Here is a 23,891-nt window from a genome sequence, read left to right as displayed (position 1 = left end):
CACCTCGGGCTCCTCCTCGGGGTCTTCCTCCGAATCCTCCTCGGGGTCCTCCTCTGGGTCTTCTTCAGGATCCTCCACTGGGTCTTCTGGAGGTGCCACCCGGTCCTCAAGATCCCGAATACGGTTACGAGCAATGTTCAGCTCGTTAGTCAGATCTATCACCCTGTCTGCAAGCATCTGCATCTTCTCACCTAGCCTCTCAACTTCAAAGGTTAACTTGTAGTGCATCTTTGACCTCCGATCGCAGAGCTCCCTCAAGAAATCCTTCTTATGCTTGGCTCCACTCTGTTTCTGCGCTAGCTTAGCAATGTCCGACTTCATACCCTGTTTCCCACACTGCGCCTTATCCAGGCCAGAAACAAGTGCAGCTATCAACCTCTCAGGAGGGCATGGCAGGGCGGGTAGAGTAGGGCAAGAAGGACCTACAACAGCTAGGGGTGGAACCTCCTTCTTCTCAATCATTATGGTCACCACCTCTGGGTACCATTCCCAGTCGCACTGGGGCTTAGGCAAGAACGTGTGCTCGGATGAAGACTCCTCAGCAGTAGATGTGCCAGCATCAGGGATGGTCCGCTGCCTCTTCAGTCTCGGGGACGCAGGTGGTGTGCTCTCCTCAGCGGTGATAGGTGCTTTCTAACGGGCATGATCAGCTGACGACGAAGACATACTGTGACACAAGGGTTGGGGTTGGGATGAGTGAGTGGTATCTCATGTATATATGTGCAGTGTAACTAATGCATCATGAAAAGCTATAGACCGGACTGCAACCTATATGAAATGGTATGCAACCTGGTTCGCTATAACCAATGGGCTCTGATACCAATCTGTCACACACCCAAATTTCCACTAACGGAGTTTTACCGTAAGGCGGGTGACAAACCAGGATCCGAACACATTAATCACACCAAACGACATCTATATGGTCTTAAAAGTTTTCACAAATTAAAATAAAATGTTCAGAGTACTTAAGTGCTAGTGCGGAAGCTAAAAAAAGTGCGGGAGCCATCTCCCAAAACAAGTTTAAATAATTCATGGCGCTACAAGCGCAAAACCAATATCAAATAAAGGTTTTCAAACTTAAACCAATGCGAGTCCATGCATGCAATGTTATCCTAATCCAAGTGCTTGTTAGTGACCTGAGGAAAACATGCTAAAAAGAGTCAACACATATGGTTGGTGAGTTCACAGGTTTTCAAAGTAAGTTATGCTCTATCAGTTCATAAACATTTATAAATAAAAGTGGCCCATGGTTAACTACACTTAGTTAACTCGTTGCCGCATAGTGTTATGTTTCCATCACGACCGAAGCTGACTAGTTATTGCCTTAAGTCAAGTATTGCCAAAACTTAACAATGTTTGGTCAAAGTTACACCCCGTTCGACCTCCAGTCGAGAATAATGCAGGGTGGGATTTGTCAAACCCAATAGTACTATTTAAATTTACCACGCCAGTTAACCTTAGTTAACGGTCCGATGTTTGTGAGGACTTTCCATGGCAAGGAAACACTACGTTATAAGCAACCAAACGGTTGTGTAAAGATTTAGAGCAAGTAAAGTAAAACAGTTTTGCATGTTTCCTCCCCCAAAGGAAGAGTATAAAAGTGGGGCCGTAAACTCACCTTGTTGGTGCTTCGGGTATTACACAAATCCGACCGAAGTAAATGCGTCACGTGCTAAGACCCTAAAAATGCAAGTACGTAAGTAACTTGTGGGATGGTTCCTAGAACCACTAGTATCCAACAATCTCCCATTGTTTTTTAAAAAGACTTTTGACCAAAGTTTGACTTTTGTTGACTTTGACTAAAGTTGACTTCTATGTTGACCTTTGACCAAGGTTTGACTCCTGTGGACCAAGGACCAAAACTTTGAACGAGTTGACCCGACGACACATTGGTGGCTTATGATCTAACACATTGGCTAACATCAAGCATGTATCAATTTCAATGGTCAAGCATGACTAACCCCTTTGGTTAAACCGAAAAGGTTCCTAAGTCAAACTTGTGTCCTAGCAACTCATCAAATCATTTAACAAAGATTCATAGCCTTGGACAACACTTATCAAGCAATTTCAAACTACCAGTCATATAGTGAGTTATAACCTAGCAAAGATGCACGATTCTAGCATATCACCCTAACTCAATAAATTCTTATTATTTTACACAGAATACCTCTATGTTTTAGGATTTCAAAACTATTTTTGTTATAATTTTCTCATGCATACAAAAATCATGAAAATTCATATACTACAGCCGTGCACAATCAGGTCTGTCAGTGACCAATCAAAAGTATAAATTCACCAAAACTTCAATATAACTCTAAATAATGTGAGACCAATTGGAGCATGTTACTAACATCCTAAATATGCTTCCAGATTTGGAATCACTCAATTATCAATTACCATAGTCAAGATATAACACTTATAGTAAGAAGTAATTTCAGGAAACCCGTAACAGTTTTGATAATCAATTTCATAAAATCATAAAAACGTAGCAAACGATCTCCAAAAATTAAAAATCATATATCCACAGAAACTAGACACCAAGTAGTATATCATAGAATCATAAATCGTCCAAAAACATTAAGTTATCATCCATTTATCAGCTAAACAATAGTCTAATACGAATCTGATCAGAATCAGATTTATAACAATCACTCAAAAAAATCACCAATTAACATTCCTAGGATTCAAATCCATGAACCAAACCCTAGAAAACATCAAAACAAAGATTTATACTCTCCATCAAGATGTCATTGAGTATTTTTTTAAAGATACAACTTTAGGGTTTTCACCCAAGTCAACAAAAGACACTAGTTTTACAAAAACATAATCTTTTCAATTGTTGTTTGAACAAGGATTCCCCATTGATCACCACCCTTGTTGGATACTAGGTTCTCAAGAACCAAAACAAAGAATAATACAAATCAATACACACCACTTACTCTCTTGGATCACTTGCACTTGTATTGATCAAGATCAATATTCAAGCTTTTGCAAGGAAGAGATTGGAGGAGGGTGTGAAAGAGATGAGAGAATGAGAGAATTAGGTTAGAAAATTTTTTTTGTGAATGTGTATAGGGGGGGGGGGGGGCGGCCATATTGGCTTGGCTTGGGGAGGGGGTTTGGTCCTAATTTTGGTAAGTCTTTTATATTATAAATATTGTTTTATCATCCAAAATTAGTTTTATTAAAAGTCAAATAATTAAATATATTTTTCCAACTTATGTTATAAATAATGTGACATGTTACAACTTTTATTTATATGTTCTAATGTGTCATGTAACATGTAATATCCTAGCATACTTGTCTAGCATATACTAGCATGTAATGTTTTATGTAACACTTCATAACTTGCAACATACTTACACATATAATTCCACCTTTCATGTAATATAACTTAGCATACGTAACATATAACTTAGCATATAACACTTCATGTAGCATCATGTAGCTTATCGTTCATAACATGTAACTTAGCATATTGTATTTAACATGTGACTCTTAGCATGTAATAATGATAATCATTTATTATTGTTGTGTTTATAAGACCACCAACGTACTCGGACCGACTCATGTTTGACACGTGATATGCATGTGGACTATGATGAACTAACGGACTTAACTGAGTTTGGTTAACGGAGTGAACCCGAAATTTGCAATTGTCACAGACAACCTACCTAAAATGGTGCTCAAAATCTTCTATACTTCCCGACCCATTCAATTTGAAACGATCCCGTCCACTTACTCTTAAACTTACCTTGGAAGATCTTCACTCTTGAGTTCTCGCTGACCGCCTTCCAACGTCTTCCTTTTTAACTTGGCATCATGGACCAATTTCATATTATCCTTGTAAGCGGATGCGCATTCATAAGCTTCATCCCAAAGCTCCTCCAACTCACACAGGTGCAACTTCCTCTTCTTACCAGTACACTCATAATATTGAAGTATATTCTTAACATGCCATAATAGCTTTCCCGTAAACCAATTAATAGGGGTAGTTCCAATAGGTGTTTTAAAAGTCATACGATACGCCCTAAATCATCGTTTAATTTTGTAGACCAATCCTTACTATCAGGCCTTTCCGTCTTTTGCAAAATCTCTTTGATTTGCCTATTGGAAACCTCCACTTGGGCACTCATTTGAGGATGATATGGAGTGGCAATGTGGTGGTTAACGCCATACCGTTTAAGCAATTTTCCAAAGTTAAAAAATTTAAAAATGTGAACCCCCATCACTAATTATATTGCGGGAAACAACAAAACATGAAAATATGTTTGATTGGACAAATTTGCAAACAACGGTATGGTCGTTTGTCTTGGTGGCGATTGCTCTACCCAATTAGAAACATAATCAACCGCCACCAAGATATAATAATCCCAAAAGGAATTTGAGAACATGCCCATGAAATCAATACCTCAGACATCGAAGATGCATGTCAAAAACGAGGATTGGTTTGCATAGGATCGCGTCCCTCTTGGAAATGTTGCCAATTGTTGGCACCTAACATATTTTACAAATTCGGCGACATCCTTAAAAATAGCGGGTCGTAAAAACCCGTAAGCTAGCACTTTATGACCTGTCTTCTGACCGCTGAAATTTCCACCACACACATATGAATACGCATGTGACAACACACTCATAATTTCCTCATCTTGTATGCACCTACGCATCACCTGGTCTTCCACACATATTATTTACCTGTGACAAGAATTGATGCTTCTTCTTCTGCAGCCAAAATTCTGGAATGCTATCTGCAACAATAAAATTAATAATATTAGCATATCATGGTAAAGTTGAAATAGAAAATAATTGCTCACCCATAAAAGACTCATTTTATTGCCCTAGCATTCTCACTTCCCCTCTTGTCACGGATCTCCACATCAAAGTCTTGGAGGAACAAAAACCATCTGATCAAGCGCGGGTTTGCATCCTTATTCTCCATCAAATAATTCACTGTACTTTAATTTGAAAACACAACTTTGCTCCCTCAAATGCAAGATCTAAACTTAACGAAAGCATATACTACCGCAAGCAACTCCTTTTTCTTATTGGTATAATTTGTTTGAGCATTGGAAAGGGTTTTTCTCGCGTAATATATGGCAATGGATTTTTATCCACCCGTTATCGCAACACAGCCCCGACCGCGTAGTAACTCACGTCACACATTATTTCAAAATGAAGTAACCAATCGGGTGACATCAAGATCAGGGCTTCATCCAGTTTGTTTTTAAGCACACTAAAACAATCTTCATAAAAAAACAAATGGTACATATTTTAGTAATAAAATACACAACGGTTTCTTGATTACACTAAAATTCTTTATGAGCCGTCAGAAATCTAGCATGTCCCAAAAAAGACCGGATGCAAGTAACGTTTTCATTTTTTTAAGGGGGGGGGGGGTTAAATTAGAAATAACATTCACTTTTTCCCGGTCAACCTCAATACCCCTCCCCTACTTGAGATGATGTGACCCTAAACCGTTCTCTCTTGAACCATAAAATGGCTCTTCTCACAATTTAAGACGAAGTTTGTTTCAACACATCCTTTTAAACTTTCGTTAGTTCATTTAAGCAGGTTTGAAATGTTGAACCAAATATTGAAAAATCAACCATAAAAATATCTAGTTAATCCCCGGCCATATCTGAAAAGGATACTTATCATACATCTTTGAAAGGTGGGTGGGGCATTTCGCAACCCAAATGTCATTCGCCTGAATGCGAAAGTGCCATAGGGACAAGTAAAAGTGGTCATAAGGTGGTCGCCATGGTGAATAACAATTTGATTGTACCTTGAATAACCATTTAAAAAGCAATCAAATTTCTGACCTGATAATTTCTCGATGATTTGATCAATGAATATGAGTGGGAAATGGTCCTTGGAAGTCGACACAAAATTGTCACCCGGTTACCGGGCGGGTTGCAATCTCTTCTCCTAACTTATTATGGGTAATCTGACTCTCCTTCTTGATAACTGTTTGAGTGGGGCTTACCCAAGTACTGTCTGAAATCGAAAAAATGATTCCCACATCAAACGATTTCAATACCTCATTTATCACAACGTCTCGCGTATTTGAATTCTACCTCCTTTGAGCATCATGTGCGGGCTTCACCTCGTGATCCGTGATGATTTTATGCATTATGGATGGACTAATCCCACTCAAATATGCTATCGTCCATCCAATTGCTGCCTTATATTCTTTAAAATATTTCATTAAAACTCTTCTTTATTTTTCTTTAACTTTGAGGCGATGATTGTCACAAATGTTACAATGATGACCGGCAATGTTTCATTTTCTCCCAAAATCACATATTTCAAGTGTTTTGGGAGCTCATTCAGCTCAAATACCAATGACTTTCAAGTGATGGTATGAACTTGGAGTCAGTTATATCCAGTAGTATCTCCACATGTTGAGACTATGGTGGTTTCCAGTACTTGCAGCTTAAACCTCAACTGTTTTCTCCTCCTCTTGCAGCAACGTGTGCTCATATGCTTTCCCATCACAAATAGAACACTCCTCTATGGCATATTTCTCACTTTCATGAGGATTCAACACGCCAGTGGCTTTAGCCATAAAGAATTCATCACTAACCAGAAGGTTAGAAACATTTGAAAAGACATTCAACCAAAATATTTGTATTCCCAAACGACATGTCAATTACCGCGGTTCTGTAGTTTATCAAAGCATTTGCAGTTGCCAAAATGGGCCTACCGAGAATCACGTTCGATTGTCGTTTTGTGTCAAATGTAACATAATCTAGAATCAAAAGTCGACTGAGTAATAAAAGTCATTTTTAATGACAATTACATTAGTAACAATTCCCTTATGAAGCTTAAGAATAAAATCAGATAATACCATAGTGGTTTCGGCTTTTCGGAAGGGACTAAAATCATATTGGTCATATAAGCTTCCCGGGAGAATACTCATCATGGCCCTAAGATATAACAATGTCATTGGCATTTTAAAATCACCCACTTGAATGGTATTATTGGCCTTCCTGGATCTTGGAGTTTAGGTGGGAGGATACCGTTCAAAACCGAACTCACATTAGCAGTTAAATCAACCTGTTTAGGTAGTTTGTGAGTTCGTTTTTTAGTGCAAAAGTTCTTCATATACTTAGCATATGTGGGGACTTGTTTGATGGCATCAATAAGGGTTAAATTGATTTTAACATGTTTCATTATTTTCCACATTTCTTCCAGTTGTGGGCCCCTTTCTTAACTGATGAGGATGCTTTAGGACTCATCAATGCCCGAGGAAACATAACGAGTTTATACGTTGCACCTGTTTCCTTGGCGATTGGTGTTTTCTTTTCATTTACCGAATTATTTGAATTTTTTAAAGTTGCTTTTTCAGATTTTTAATAGTTTCAAATTTCAACTCCTCATCAGTATTCCCGTGTTCAGCCAAGCCTTCCACCACACCTTCAACGAAGGATTATGGTAGATTCACCCATTATCATAAACCTTACCACTTCTAAGGGTACATACCTGGGTAATATTGGCACTCTACCCGCTCGATGAACTGCTAGGATTAACTTCTTATAATCATTGAACTATTACCTTTGATCATCAATTTACTAAAATTTTTTATTAACAATATGGTAATTAGGTAGAAAACCTTCAATTGTGCCAATTATTCGTATTAGGTTATGTCTATCAGCACGATCAAACTACTATATCTAGTAATCTTAACTGACGATTCATGTCTCGGTGTTTATCCAATTGATAGGATTCATAGTGTTTAGTGGATTGCATAACCCGAAACTTGAAGTGTGTCACCCTTTTCTTGAATTATTTACAGCTAGTAAAAGTGATCGTGTTGGCATAAAAACAGATCTTTTAAACTGCTTGACACCGTCTGTCCGCCTAGTTAATTAATTAATAAGTCATGAGATTATCTTGCACTTTCCACTAATTCCTATGGAGACAACCTTATGTATTTAAGTGACATAAATACTTGTTTTTTATAAGAGCAAAACATCTACATCAAAATGGCGTCGTTGCCGGGGAATTTTGGCATTTCACTTGTGTTGTACATTGGAACATGTGCCTATCACTTCCACTCATCCCAAACATCAATCCAATCTTTTATATCGCCTCGATAAGCATTATTAGCATTCAACAACCTGAAATACAAAAGCATGCTTGAGTACACTATAAGTTAATTAAAACTAAATATTTAATATGTTAAAATACACGAAATATACCCGACCATCAATACATTATACAAACATGTTGGGATTGATTTAAACTTTGTGATGGAAACAGTTCACAAGGCATGTTCTCAAGATTGTTCACTCATTTACAACATGTCTTAGTGTTAGATTACCTCATGCCCGCATTAATTATATTAGAGGCATTTTATTTGATTTATATTAAAACCAATTTTTGACTTTAAATAAAAGTAGTCTATATTTCAATAATTTAAGTGCTTAATCTTTATCATAAATAACTTTTACAAAATAAATTATTTGTAAGCATTTTCATTATTAGTCTTAGCATACATGAATCTGGAATAACTACTAATGTTAGTGTTTAATTGTGAACCAACGAGATGGTAAAATTTGTTGCATCAGGACATTATAATTGCTGGAACAGAAACGTCGGCAACAACAATAGAATGGGTGATGTCAAATATCATGCAAAATCACAACATAATGAAAAAGGTTCAAGAAGAATTAGTGAAAATTGTAGGACTAAATAACATGGTTGAAGAATCTCATCTTCCAAAACTGCAAAACCTTTATGCAACTATTAAAGAAACATTACGTATGTATCCTATAGCCCCTTTCCTAATCCCACGATCACCGAGCAATGCATGCATTGTAGGGGGTATACTATTCCAAAAGGTTGTACAATCTTTTTGAATGTTTGGTCAATTCAGCGTGATTCTCGGTACTGGGATGATCCTTTGGAATTCAACCCCGAGAGGTTCTTGGCAAACAAATGGGATTATAAGGGAAACAAATTGATGTTTTTCCCATTTGGATCAGGAAGAAGATTGTGCCCAGGTATTCCGTTGGCAGAAAAAATGTTAATGTTTATATTGGCTTCTCTCATGCACTCATTTGATTGGAGCTTGCCCAAGGACGAAAATCATGACCAAGCTGAAATATTTAGCGCTGCATTAAAGAAAAGAAAACCACTTATTGCTATCCCGTCTCAAAGGTTGCCTAATCTAAGCCTCTATATGTAGTCTTATGTAACTTCTCCATAAGGTTAAGGTCCCATCAAATGACCAGGGAATAATGGTACAAGTATGTTGCTATGCTCATTGATTGTGTACCCATTTATAGTATAATCCTTTTTAAAGTGCATGTGGTGGTATCATATAATATTATCAATTACATAAATTCATGTGGAAGCTTGTACTTTTTTCATTAGCAAGTGAATTTTATTAAATGCTCATATATTGTTATAATTATAGCCAGATAAATAATGAAATAACTATTTAAATTTTATAAAATAATTTCGTGAATTATGAGAAATTTAATGAAGTTAGTTTAATCTATTTAAATGTAGTTTACTACAAAAAGTTATTATAATGAAAGGCTGAATCGTTCAAAAATAGAAGTTTAATTGTTGGAAGGTAATTTCTAAAGAGCTTATGGGTCAAAAAGGAAATATGTTAAAACTTCATCTTCTTTCCCGTACACCTCGTTTTTCTGGCAATGAGTTCCGGCCGCTGCACTTCATTCCGACGAGATCTTAAAACCATAAACCATTGAAATCAAGTTCACAAAATCAACCTCATGTGCATCGAGGTAAGTGAAATACACCAATATTCTATCAATTACCCATGGAATTTGGAAATTGGCCCATGAAGTCAATTTATGGACATCAAAGATGTCAACTACTAATGTTTGTTGCATGAGCATCTCATTCCTTTTAGAAATGCTCTCCATATGTTGACATGTCACCAAATTTCTAGCAAAGTTATTGGCATATCTATATAAAGTTGGTCAATAAAAGGCACAAGTTTTAATTTTATAACCCCTTTTCTACTCCACAAGCAAAATCATGAAGCACATCTAGCACACGTATAATTTCTTCATCCGGAATAAACCTTCGAATAAGCTGATCATCTACTTCTTTGGTAAAAAAAAATACACGAAGATAATCAAGTAACCAAACATTGAATGTGAGGTATGATGCTTGATGTTGTAAACGAATGTGAGGTATTTAGTGTTTCATCTATGTAATGTTAGCTAGTTGCACTTTGTTGATATGTATGTTTGGCGGCCAAGGCCATTTGTAATAGAGCCCATTGGGCCGATTGTAATTAATAGAAAGTGTATGAGCACACACACTATATATAGTGTGTGTAATTCATACACAAACAACCTTTTGTAAAATCTTATCTTTACAACTCTCAAACTCTCTTCTCTTCTTTATCCTCACGGCAATAACACATACCAAAAAAGATCCGAGATCTCGAATCTCACTAGTTATTGTTAGTGCACGGTTTTGCGTCTAGAGTCTTTGTAATTATCATTAATGTTTATTTGATTATTTTTAATGTAATATTTAATGTTATTTAGACTAATTCGTTATGTTTGAGTCTAGTTTGCTAGGAATATTAGCGAACTAAGACTAGTTCGTTAAGGTTAAGTCTAGTTCGCTAGGAATGTTAGCGAACTAGGACTTTATAATGTATTCCCTCCTGATTCGTTAGGGGATGTTAACGAATCAGGGGTGGTTCATTAAGTTAATTTATTTAACGAAGGGGATGCTGGTTCGCTAGGGGATGTTAGCGAACCAGATCGTCTTCTATAAATAGTGAACCACTGTTCACTTGTAAAAGGTTAAAGTTTTGAGAAAAATAACATTATTCAGAAAGATTTAAAGTATTCTATCTCTCTCTCTCAAGCTTCACGATTAAACTTATTGATAATATATACTACATACTAATAACAATAGAGCTAAGGTATTAAAGAGTTAGATCCGTATGATTAATATTAACGTATAGATCTAGATCAGATCTAAACATTAGTTATTGATTAGAACGAGCAAAAACGGGATCAAACAAGTGGTATCAGAGCTTTCGGGGCTCAATTCGCTTGGTTTGATTGGTATTATTATAGTTTTCATGTTTATTTTCTGTTTGATTTGATTTTGAATCGATTTGAGTTGATTTGGATTGAATCTGGATGGATTAGAGTGAATTTGGTTTGGTTAAGGTATTATTGGTGTTTAGATAAGTGGAATTGGATTGTGGATTGGATTTGTGATGGTTATTGTGTTTTCGGTTTAAGTCCGTAAACAGGGGATTAGTTTTGGTTGAAATTGGCTCGTGTAGTGTGATAATCGGTTACGAGATGTGTTGAGTTGAATTCGCTCTGCGATTACGAGCATTTTGGTATATTATTTGTTAGTTTTGGTTGACAATTGAGTGTGTATTACAGATCTGGAATTGATAAGATTTTGGGTTTGATCTTCATATTTCTGGAAAATTGTTCTTGAATGTTTGAAGATTTGAAGATGAATGCGATTCGTTACAAAGTTTCAAGCGATTCGCTATGTCTTTAATTTGTTTCGCTATCAATTCTTGCCATTCGCTAATCAGTTCGCTAACTGATTCGTTTGAGTTAATCAATTCGTGTTATCTAGTTCGTTAACTAGATAACTGATTTGTTTGACACGTGTTTATCTTGGAATTTGTGCCATAACAACTTTTTGCCACGTGGCAGAAAGGAATCAAGTTTGTTACAAACGGCTGTAACAACCTGATTCGTTATAGTATAATTCGCTATAGTGTTGATTCGCTATCAACTGTAGCTGATTCGTTATCTTAATTCGCTAAGTTGACTTGGTCAATTCGTGTGATCAATTCGCTAAGTTGACTTGGTCAATTCGTGTGATCAATTCGTTAAGTTGACTTGGTCAATTCGCTTGATCAATTCGTTAAGTTGACTTGGTCAATTCGTGTGATCAATTCGTTAAGTTGACTTGGTCAATTCGCTTGATCAATTCGTTAAGTTGACTTGGTCAATTCGCTTGATCAATTCGTTAAGTTGACTTGTGATTCGTTAAACCTTCATCACATTCGTTATCTGTTTCGCCATTTGGGTGATTCGTTAAACTTATTTGTGATTCGTTAAAGTTGACTCGCTAGGTTGACTTTTGATTCGTTAACTCATTCACCTCATTTGTTAAGACTTGATTCATTAAGCCTTGATTCGCTATAACTATACACTTGTTTATTTTCAATTATGGCTGGTATGTATGCATTGGCGTCTTAGAACATGTTGATGCAACAAATGTTACAACTCGATACCGAGATAGGTTCACATTCTAAATATCCAAGATTGATGAAGTTCAGTGACTTTGCCAAATGGGAACCTCGGTTTCGTGCACATTTGGGATCGGTTCATCCTGACTGCTCATATTGTCTTGATGAGGTTTATGTTGCACCAATGATTGGTGATGATACTATTGGGTATACTCCTAAAGCCGTCTCTCAATACTCACAAGAAGAGAATAAAGCTTTAGAAATCGAGATAAAAGCATATTCTACTTTGACTATGGCTTTACCAGAGAATATTTTTCATCAAGTTGGAAGTATCAAGAGATGTGCATCTTTGTTTCAACATCTGCGGATGAGAAGCATGGGAAACACAGCTGAGAGTAAGAAAGTGATGCTCAAGTTTCAATTTCGAAACTTTAATTTATTGAAAGGAGAAACAGTTGAAGAGATGACTACAAGATTTAGTCACTTAATTGCTGAAATGGATAAAATGAAAACGGAAATTTCTGAAAGAGATAAAATTGACACTATCAAGAGTGTGCTTCCTAGTTCCTATTCAACATTTCTCATGGTTTTGAAAGAGAATGATTATTTTTTGAATGAAGATTTGACAGCACTTGAATTTCTACAAAAGATCGAAGCTAGAGAATATGATCTTAAGTGTCAAAAATCTTCCAAAGAAAATCAAGATCCGGCTTTCTATGGTGGAAGTATGCCTCTAAGTTCAACAATCTCACCTATCACTGCTTTTCTTACTCATGCCGCAAGTGAAAAAGAATCTGCTATATTTAATGATCCAAAAGTTTGTTTCTACTCTGCTGGTAATTCAGGTGGTTCTGGAAGTTCTACTGGTACTAATCCATTTGCTACACCACCTAGTGTGAATATGAAGGAAGCTGAGCAAAACTTTGCTTTTCTGACGGCATTTATGTCTTCATATGAAAACTTGGTGAGTAGTAAAATTGCCACAAGTGAGTTAACTGATGAGGATTATGATCAGATAGATCCGGATGATCTAGAGATCATGGATTTGAAATGGAATATGGCCATGATCGTTCGTAAAGTTAAAAGATTCGTGCAGAGAACTGGAAAAGATCTTCCAGCGTTAAACAAGAAGTTGGTTTTGACAAATTAAAGGTGAAGTGTTATAATTGTCAAGAATTCGGGCATTTCGCGAAGGAATGTGACAAACCAAGAAAAGAATACACTGGACCTCGTGGTCAAAGTCAAAATGCTTCTTCACCACGAGGAAGTGATGCTGAAAAGAAACCATCTTCTTCTACAACACAAGCAATGTTAGCAGACGGAACTGATTGTTCACAATGGCTACTATGCAATGATATTCAAGCAAATTTAGCTATGTTTGGGTTACATGAAGATTGTCAAGATACTACTGGTAGTGTGGTGTCTTCAGATAATGATTCTGGATCTAATTCTGACGACTCCTGCGACAAGCCTTCTGAATCAATGTTTGCTTGCATGGCTAAGATCAATGAGGTTAGTAATTCTATTTCTTCTACTTAATTTGTTAAAGCATCATGTGTTGATTGTGAATCTAGCAACTCTAAGTTAGAAGCTTTGAAAAGTCAAAATGATAATCTTATAAGAGAAATTGCTTCTCTTAAGGACACTTATCGACAATCTCTTGAGTCTCAAATGAAATCTCGAGAAAAGATTGAAGCATTGTCGACAAGTAATCATGATCTCAAAGCCGAGTTATCTGTGAAAATGACCATTAATGACCAAAAGTTTCAGGAAATTTTGAAACATCGTTCTAAGATAACTGAGCTTGAGAATGAGGTTCTTGAGTTGAAGAACAAGTTGGGTAAATTTCGAAATTCTTCATTTTTATTGAATGAAATTATTGAAGTTTCTGGAAAACAAAAAGATTCTAAGAAAGGTATTGGTTTTGTTGAAATTCCATCACCTTTTCATAATGATTATAAAATTAATCCTTTTGCAAGAAAAGAAGAGGATTTTATTCAAAAGGAATCTGTGATTTCTGACAAACCTAAAATGGTTAAACCTGAAATTGTTAAACCCCAAGTTGCTCCTCAAAAATCTCATATTCAAAGCAAAAAGGTGTTTGTTGAACACAATGACAAGGTCATTATCGAGGATGTGTTTGAACCAGAGATTATACACAAGAATAAGAACATTCCTAGTTCTAATCATATTCTGTGCGAACCTCACGAAGTTGAGGAAGCAGTGTATGGTTCACATAAACCTCAAAAGAAAAAGGAAAATTCAAAGAAAGTGAACTCTATGAAGGCAAAGAAGTCAGTTAAACCGAAAATTTCTGATGACGAATTATTGCGTTTCATTAATCCTTCTAGTTCTAAGCCATTTGCTGCTAGAGTTTTTAAGTTAAAGGGAATGGACACAATGTTCACTGAAAAAGATATTCCAATTAGTATCATTAAGCCTGAGCTAATTGAGAGTGTTTTTGTCAATGAAACTTCAAAAATTCAAGAACTTGAACGTGTGTATGCTCAAACAAAAACATCAGTTCAATCTGATCCATTGACTAAGGCAAAACAATTTTTAAAACAAGCTAAGAAGATTAAATTTGTTAAGTCAACTGGAACAGATACACTAAAAAGTATTTCAAATAGTTCTAATTTAGATTTTTATTTAAAGAAGAAATCTGAATTATCTGATGAGTTTGCTAAGAGCATGACTAAAAATGTGAGTCATCATCAATCATCGGCATCATCTATTCCAATTTTTTCTAAACATCATCATGTGGACATGCGAACGTGTTTTTTATGTGGTCAACAAGGTCATGTTGTGAGAAATTGCAGTCAACAGAACTATCAGAATCTTCATCCTTTTATCAAGGACAAATCTAAGCTAATTCCAGTGGTTAAGGAGATTCTGAAACGACCAGTGTCGTTTGCTGATGATACTCATATTTTATTCTCTGATGTGAATCCTCGGAAGGTGTTTCATATCAATGAGACACACGGTCAAGTAAAACCAAAATTCATTCCAACTAAACCTATATGTCAAAACAGGAATTCAAACATTGTTCTGGCAGCATACTTAAGACGAAAGTCTAAGAAGCCGGTAACTTATTCACAAGTGGCTGAACAACAATTGAAATCTGTTAAAGTTAATGATCAAAGAGAAAACCAAAAGGTGCCCAAGACTGAGGCCTGGGCTGCCTTTTTGAACTAATCACTCTTGTTTATGTGTAGGGTTCATCCAAGACCATTTCTGGTTAAATCTGGATCATGGATAGCGGATGTTCTCGTCATATCACCAGAAATCTCGACCTATTGACCAACGTAAGAAATATTCAAGGGGGTTATGTAGCATTTGCTGGGAATTCTGGGGGCATGATCACACAAGAGGGTGACGTTTCAAATGGTCATATTACATTTGAAAAAGTAAATTATTCTGACAAGGTTGATCATAACTTATTGAGTGTATCACAGATTTGTGATAAAAAGTACACTACAATATTTACTGACAAAGAGTGTCTTATCTTGAAACTGGGTTTTATTATTCCCGAGGACATGGTTGTCATGCGATCACCACGATCAAATGATATTTATGTCTTAAACATGAGTTCTAAGATATCAACCTCGTTCGAAACATGTTTTGTCTCGAAAGCAACCGAGAAAGACTCGATTCTATGGCATCGAAGAATGGGTCACATTCATGTTAGAAAGATGAACTATTTAATGGTAAATAATTTAGTTGAGGGCGTTTCGTTAAAGAACTTTAAGTTATCTGATCACTGTGTTGCATGCAAGAAGGGCAAACAGAAGAAGAAGACACATCCTTCTAAATTATTGAATTCCATTAATACTCCTCTTGAACTACTTCATATGGATTTGTTTGGTCCAGTGAATCGTGCGAGTATTTCTGGAGACTGGTATTGTCTTGTAGTGACAGATGATTATTCAAGATATTCATGGGTGTTATTTATGAGTTCAAAAGATCAAACACCTGTTTTGGTACAAAACCTTATTACTAAGATCGAATCACTGTACAAACAAAAGGTGAGGAGAATCCGAAGTGATAATGGTACTAAATTCAAAAACACTATTTTGGATTTCTTTTGTATTCAAAAGGGAATTCACCGAGAATATAGTGCACCTTATGTACCACAACAAAACGGTGTTGCTGAAAGGAAAAATAGAACTCCGATTGAAGCTGCACGTACAATGCTTGCTGATTCAAAGCTTCCTATTCAATTTTGGAATGAAGCAGTGAACACAGCTTGTTATACACTTAATCGGGTTCTAACAGTAAAGCGACTCAAGAAGACAAGCTATGAAATATTGAATAACAGAAAACCTAATTTAAAGTACCTGGAACCATTTGGGTGTCCGTGTACAATGTTGAAGAAGGAATCGGGTAAATTTGATGAAAAGGCTATCGAAGGATATTTCTTGGGATATGCGTCTCCAAAGAAAAGAGTATTTATTTTTACATCTGGCTGTGTTGAAGAATGGTACCATGTGGACTGTCAAAAGTACACAACTCCTTCTCAAGGGAAATGTCCAGACTGGATGTTTGACTATGATAGTTTATTTAACTCTTTTACTCCTTCAGCTGAACACATCGATGAAGATCTGGTTAGAGCATACTTTGAAGAACACTTGAACATTCCAAGCTCTTCAAGTTCTAATGCAGTTGAAGTTCAACCAGATACTACAACTAAAGAATCTCAAGTTGTTCCTCCAGTTGTTATTGACAGTGCTTCTACATCTTCCGATGATGATCAAGTTGAGATTCAAGTTATTGATCTTGATAGTGATAATGCTTCATCTCCCGTATTGGGTGAACATTACACTAATTTATTTGATAATGTTGTTGTTCCTGAAAATCCTACTCTTCGGATTCATGGATATCATCCACAGGACAATATCATTGGAGATCTTGATGTGGGCGTTCGTACACGTCATCAAGTTTCTTCGTCAAGCGACAATAACGTATTGTGTGCTTATACTAATTTACACTCTTCGGGAATTGTGAATATTGCTAAATTCAATTTCTTTCTATCTCAAGTTGAGCCAACGACAGCTCGTAAGGCACTTGAAGATCCTTCTTGGGTAGAAGCTATGCAAGAGGAATTACAGCAGTTTGCATGATTGGGTGTTTGGGATTTAATAGACAAGCCTGCTAGAGTCAAGAAAGCTATTCCGACTAAGTGGGTATTTAAATGTAAAAAGGACGATCGTGGGGTGATTGTCAGAAACAAAACACATTTAGTGGTGCAAGGTTTTCATCAGCAAGAAGGTATTGATTATACTGAGGTATATGCTCCAGTTGTAAGATTAGAGTCGATTCGAATCTTCCTGGCTTATGCTGCTTACAAGAATATCAAGGTTTATCAAATGGATGTTAAAAGTGCTTTTCTCAATGGTGAACTACATGAGGAAGTGTTCGTTCAACAACTACCTGGTTTTGAAGATTCTGATTATCCAGACCGTGTTTATCGTTTAAACAAGGCCCTGTATGGTCTACATCAAGCCCCGAGAGCTTGGTATGGCACACTCGCCGACCATCTGACGGATAATTGATTCAAACGAGGAGCTGTTGACTGCACATTATTTCATAAAACTGTTGGTGATGATCTTCTTCTAGTCCAGATATATGTTGATGATATTATTTTTGGGTCTACAAATGACACTTTTGTAAGGAGTTCGAGAAGTCCATGCAAACAAAGTTCGAAATGAGCTCGATGGGAGAGATGAATTTCTTTTTAGGGCTGCAGGTTCATCAGTCTGATAAGGGAATCTTCATTCATCAGACTAAATATGTGAACGACGTCTTGAGCCGATTCAAGATAACTGCCGGAAAAATCCCTTCAACTCCTCTTCCAGTGGGTAACAATTTATCACCGGATGAATTGGAGGATACCGTTGATCCGACTCTTTATCGTGCTATGATTGGTTCTCTAATGTATTTAACTGCTTCTCGACCCGACATAATGTTTGCTGTTTGTGTGTGTGCTAGGTATCAAGCTAGTCCCCGAGTGACTCACCTGGCAGCGGTCAAGCGTATTTTGCAATATCTACGGGGAAATCCTGACATCGGGTTATGGTACCCCAAAGATAATACTTTCGATTTTACCGCCTACTCAGACTCAGATTATGGAGGATGCAAGATCAACTTCAAATCAACGACTGCAGGATGTCAATTCTTAGGAAACTGGCTTGTTTCCTGGCAGTGAAAGAAGCAGACAACGGTCTATACTTCAACCGCCGAAGCTGAATATGTTGCAGCCTCGAGTTGCTGTTCCCAGGTTTTGTGGATACAACAACATCTTCGCGACTACGGTTTGAAGTTTCTTACTACTCCCATCTTGATTGATAATTCTGCTGCTATTAGTATTGCCAAAAATCCCGTACAACATTCTAAAACGAAACATATCGAGATTCGATATCATTTTATATGGGATTGTTATGAAAAGAAATTAATTAATCTTGAGAAAGTGCACACAGATTTTCAAAAAGCCGATCTATTTACCAAAGCGTTTGATAAAACACGTTTTACTTTTTTGCTTGGTTTAAATGGATTGAAGACCCTTGCTGAGATCCTAAAATTAGGATAATTATCTTTTAATTGCTTTATTGATTTAGTCTTAATTTTTTTATGTTTTAGGTTTTAGGGGGTGAAAAGTTTTGAAAAACCAAAAAGAATGTGTTTTTAGCTTGTATAGATAAAATCCAAAAACATTAAAAAAAAAATTTTCAAAATTCAAAAATATTGTGATTTCTGTTCTTTAATTGTCTTTTCCTTTAAAATTTAGAAAAATCAAAAACTTTTTAAAATTTTGAAAAACCAAAAAGAATGTGATTTATGTTTTGTAAAGAAAAATTGGAAAATTCAAAAAGATTATGAAGTTTATTTTGTTTTTAAGAAAATTGAAAAAGACAAAAATATTGTGTTTTTAAAGTTTGTACAGAGAAAAACCAAAAAGATTTTTGATATTTTAGATTATTTTCTTGCTGAAAATTACGTCGGTTATTTAAGTTTGTGAAGCATGCTTGCATGTCTTGGTCCTATAATTCACTTGTGAATTGAAGGTTAGCCATTTATTTATTAACTTAAGTTAACTGGGGAGATTAAATTTATCTTTATTTTGTTTTTATGCTCCTCAAATTTTGAGTTTTTGAAGCAAAAAGAGAAAATGATAGTACATTGATTATTTTGACCCCAAGTTCAGCAAAAAGTAAGCTTAAAAGACTGCGTGCTTAATTGCATTGGTGCATTGGTAGGTCTTAAAACAACCCATTAGAGTAAAGTATGTGATATAAACATAAAGAAACGCCAAATTGAAAGGGGTGTTAGTCTCTAGCAAAAGTCTTGGTGAGGATGGCAGAAATGTAATAACCAGTCATACTCAAGCATTATATTTGTTGATCACCCAAAAATCAAATAAAGCAAATAACAAGCGTTAAGATTCTGGACACTGTGAGTCTCTATGCGGCTTAACCATCTGGGTATTCATATGCATGAATATTTCACTCACTTTCTAGAGCAGACCCAAAGTCATTAAACTTGATCACCGCTGTACCTCGTACAATTTAAATTACTGACTTGATCAAAATCCGTTGTTAGTCATACAATTGTTCCTCACTTGCGTGCGTCTTAATACCATTAAGAAACGGATCCCAGGGGATACAATGTATGTAAGCCGACAGATGGACTCGTGCATACTCACTCACAGTAAAAGAAACTTGATGCATTGCTTAAAATTTCTCAATTGGTATCAAAATTTTGATCAACAATATAATGGTTTAAGTCAAGTTGGGGTGATTTGGAAAAAATCAAATTAAGCTTGAACCTAGATTAGAGGCTGATAATTTCTGATATTATGTGCTTTAATTGAACTATTTAATCATATCACAAAAATACTTGAATGTGTGTTATTAGACTTATGTGGACAACAATACCAATGACCGACTTATCACCAGTCATAATTTCGCTGAAATATAAAACTGTGATGGAAGGGCAATTTGATCAATATGATTCTCTGCTCAAACTCAACAAAATTACAAAAATATGTACTGCTTTTGATAAAATCATTGAAAAATACAAAAAGATTGTCTATTTTTTAATAGCTCGGATATTTTTCTGTAAATACATTCTTTAATTCTTTAAATTTTTACAAAATTCCAAAAATATTTTCGTCTTCTTTATACAAAATACTTAAATAATTTTTTTTAAGTTAAGTTTCGGAAATCTGAAACAATTTTAACGTATTAGGTTGTCGGGATATAAGGGTTTCTCGATAATTTAACTTATTGATTTATTTCATTAATTAATTCATTTATTTATTTAATTTAAAAATAAATAAAAGGGTTTAATTCGCTAAAATCCAATTCGTTATTTATGGATAACGAACTAGGTGATTTCTTAGCGAACTAACATCTGGTTCGCTAACCTAATTCGCTTCCGCACTCTGTAACGAATCATCCCTTCGTTATACATATTTAACGATTCATGACACGAATCATGTCTTGATTCGCTATCTTTAAGTTAACGAATCACATTGTGATTCGCTAACATAAGGTAACGAATTGAATTAGCGAATGGGCTAATTCGCTAAATTTAAGTTAAACGAATCGTCTGATTCGTGCAAGCTGTTCCTAGGGTTTCGTGCACTGCTATATAAGACAAGATAACGAATAAGTATTTCACTGTTCGTCTTCTTTCTACATCTTTCAGAAACTGTTCAAATTCTCTCTGATATTTTCGATCTTTAAGTTTAAACATTTCAAAGATCAATTTGAGTTTTTAAGGTATAACTGATCTTGGCGATATCAATTTTGTCCAAAACGGTCATGTATTGACTGCTAAATTATGAAATTTTAGAGTTTTAAGGGTTTGGACCTGTGAAATTTTTTCTGTATATTATTTATGTGATTAAGTGTATGATTTTGATATCATTTTGATCGGAATCACTTTTCGATACCCTTGGTGGACTCTAATCAATATTTGATTGTTGTTTGCTGGGTTAATTATTGTTATGTGTTCTTGATATTCACTGTTGGTTCGTTTGATTATTAACACATTTGGGTAATGAGTCTCAATCTCATTCACCTACATTAACGAGTGTGTTTCCGAGCTTAACAAGCTGATTATTGTGATAGTTCAACGATGATTATGGCCGAATTGAATCTGGGTTAAGATGTTGACTATTATTGTTCTTGATAATTTTGACCTTGACTTTGTGAAATCAAAGAAAAAGTCTTAATTTTGACCATTCGTTAGTCTTAGCGAATTGGAACTGTTTCGTGTCCAATTCGTTAAGATTTTACACGAACTAGCTTAGCGAATAAGACGTCAAACGAATCAGAGTTTGATTCGCTTAAAATATAACGAACTAGAGTTTGGTTCGTTAACTTAATTAGTGATTCGCTAGGACCAGTTCGTTAAGTTATTTACTTGATAGCGAATCGCCTGATTCGTTATCTTTGTATAACGAATCAGTGTGATTGTTAACGAATGACATTTAAAAAAAAATTAACTAATTAATTTGTTTACTAAATTTAATATTCAATTAATTTAATTAAAGATTATAAATCGCCTAATACGAGTAACTAGATTAATTACACATATTTTTTTTTGATATATTGTGTGTTATCTATTCTTATGTATGGTTTTTATTTATACAGTAAATCATGGCTGAACAAGAACAACCACAGGAACAACCTCGTCAAGAACAACCACAAGGACAACCACCACAACAAGCTCAACAAGTCGAAATGATTCTATTAGCGTTCGATAAGAAGCACAACATCTGTGCTTATGTCGATCCGATGTGGTTGGTTAATTTATCAGAGACAGATAATGACGTGCTATACAGGAAGCAAATTTTGTTTGAACGCCAAGAAGATTACGACCTGGCTATGCAATTCCAACGTGTCGTTCGTGTATGCCATGAACATGGGATTCATAGTTGCAGAGATTGGCAGACAAAGCATTTCAATTAAGTTAAAGACAAAGAGCTCAAGACGAGGGGGTGTCTGTTAGTGCACGATTTTGCGTCTAGAGTCTTTGTAATTATCATTAATGTTTATTTGATTATTTTTAATGTAATATTTAATGTTATTTAGACTAATTCGTTATGTTTGAGTCTAGTTCGCTAGGAATGTTAGCGAACTAAGACTAGTTCGTTAAGGTCAAGTCTAGTTCGCTAGGAATGTTAGCGAACTAGGACTTTATAATGTATTTCCTCCTGATTCGTTAGGGGATGTTAACGAATCAGGGGTGGTTCGTTAAGTTAATTTATTTAACGAAGGGGATGCTGGTTCGCTAGGGGATGTTAGCGAACCAGATCGTCTTCTATAAATAGTGAACCACTGTTCACTTGTAAAAGGTTGAAGTTTTGAGAAAAATAACATTATTCAGAAAGATTTAAAGTATTCTATCTCCCTCTCTCAAGCTTCACGATTAAACTTATTGATAATATATACTACATACTAATAACAATCGAGCTAAGGTATTAAAGAGTTAGATCCGTATGATTAATATTAACGTATAGATCTAGATCAGATCTAAACATTAGTTATTGATTAGAACAAGCAAAAACGGGATCAAACAGTTATTTCCGCTAGCTAGTGTAGAGGGTGATCCAATATAACTAGTAATAGTTGTTGTGTTGTTAGATCCGGTCAATGGACCTACAATGTAATATTGAGTAAATAATACAAGTGGCACAATGATGTAGCGGGGAAAAACCCTTGATCCTCGAAGAATCTCCGAGAAAAAACCTCGGGAAGGTAAAACTATCCCACTGCCTCAATTATATTAAGTAAAGCTAGTGATGACATGTGTTGGACGTGTCTTATTGCTACTATGAGTACAAGAGTGTGTAGTATGGGGGTGTGTTCATGTCTTATGCGATCAAGAGAGCTTCAATATATAGCTACAGGAGTTTCAACTAGTAATAACAAGTAATAATATGCATTAATTGATAAGCGAGGATCTTAGATCCGTTACACATTGCTTATCTTCATTACTAACCGCTTGTAACCGCCTCCAACGTCTCTGTTAGGGCACGGAAATTTGATACTGTGGATACGTTATCTTGGCATATTTCTGGATCAGTTGTCCTTAGAATGTGTTCCAGATTCTGTCAGGATCAAGGATCCTCGGAAATTGGTATTATTAACGATTTTTTCTCATGTGAAGGTTAATATTTGATAGGTATAACGGCTATAGGACGTGGTCTACCTAATATTTCGCTACAAGGCACCTTCAGCACGTGGTCAAATGGCTGTAACACGTTTAGTGGGGATAATGGCGGATTTATAGGACTTCTTGTTGACTCAGAAATAACTGAGTACTGAGGATATGTTATTCTTGAAGACGTGGCTGGATCAATTATCATTCGAAGAGTTCCAGGGCTATGTCAGGATCATGGATCCTCAGTATCTGGTGTTGTTAACGGTTGTTTCTTATTTGAAGGTTGTTATTTATCAAGTGCAATGGCTCCAGGACTTATTCCACCGGATATCTCGCTATCAATGGTAAGCTTGGATCATTTATCCTTTTGAAGAATTCTCTCGCAGAGATTGGATCCAGGATCCTGAGTAGATATCACTATTGATGGACGATTGACGTATGAAGACTGAAGATTAATAACTGCAACGGCTCCTAGACCTAATCTACCACCTAT

General features: G+C 35.8%; 1 pseudogene; it reads left to right on the top strand.

Moving 5' to 3' along the window:
- The window catches only part of LOC143572566 (cytochrome P450 76C1-like), a 33,236-nt pseudogene extending 23,924 nt beyond the window's left edge, over positions 1-9,312 (top strand).
- The last annotated feature ends 14,579 nt before the right edge of the window (positions 9,313-23,891 follow it).

The sequence above is a fragment of the Bidens hawaiensis genome, unplaced genomic scaffold, assembly GCF_021521415.1.
Source record: "Bidens hawaiensis isolate Kalapana, Puna unplaced genomic scaffold, B.hawaiensis_p1.1 tig00025972_1, whole genome shotgun sequence".
In the NCBI taxonomy this organism is placed as follows: domain Eukaryota; kingdom Viridiplantae; phylum Streptophyta; class Magnoliopsida; order Asterales; family Asteraceae; genus Bidens; species Bidens hawaiensis.
This window is presented reverse-complemented; position numbering and strand designations above follow the sequence as displayed.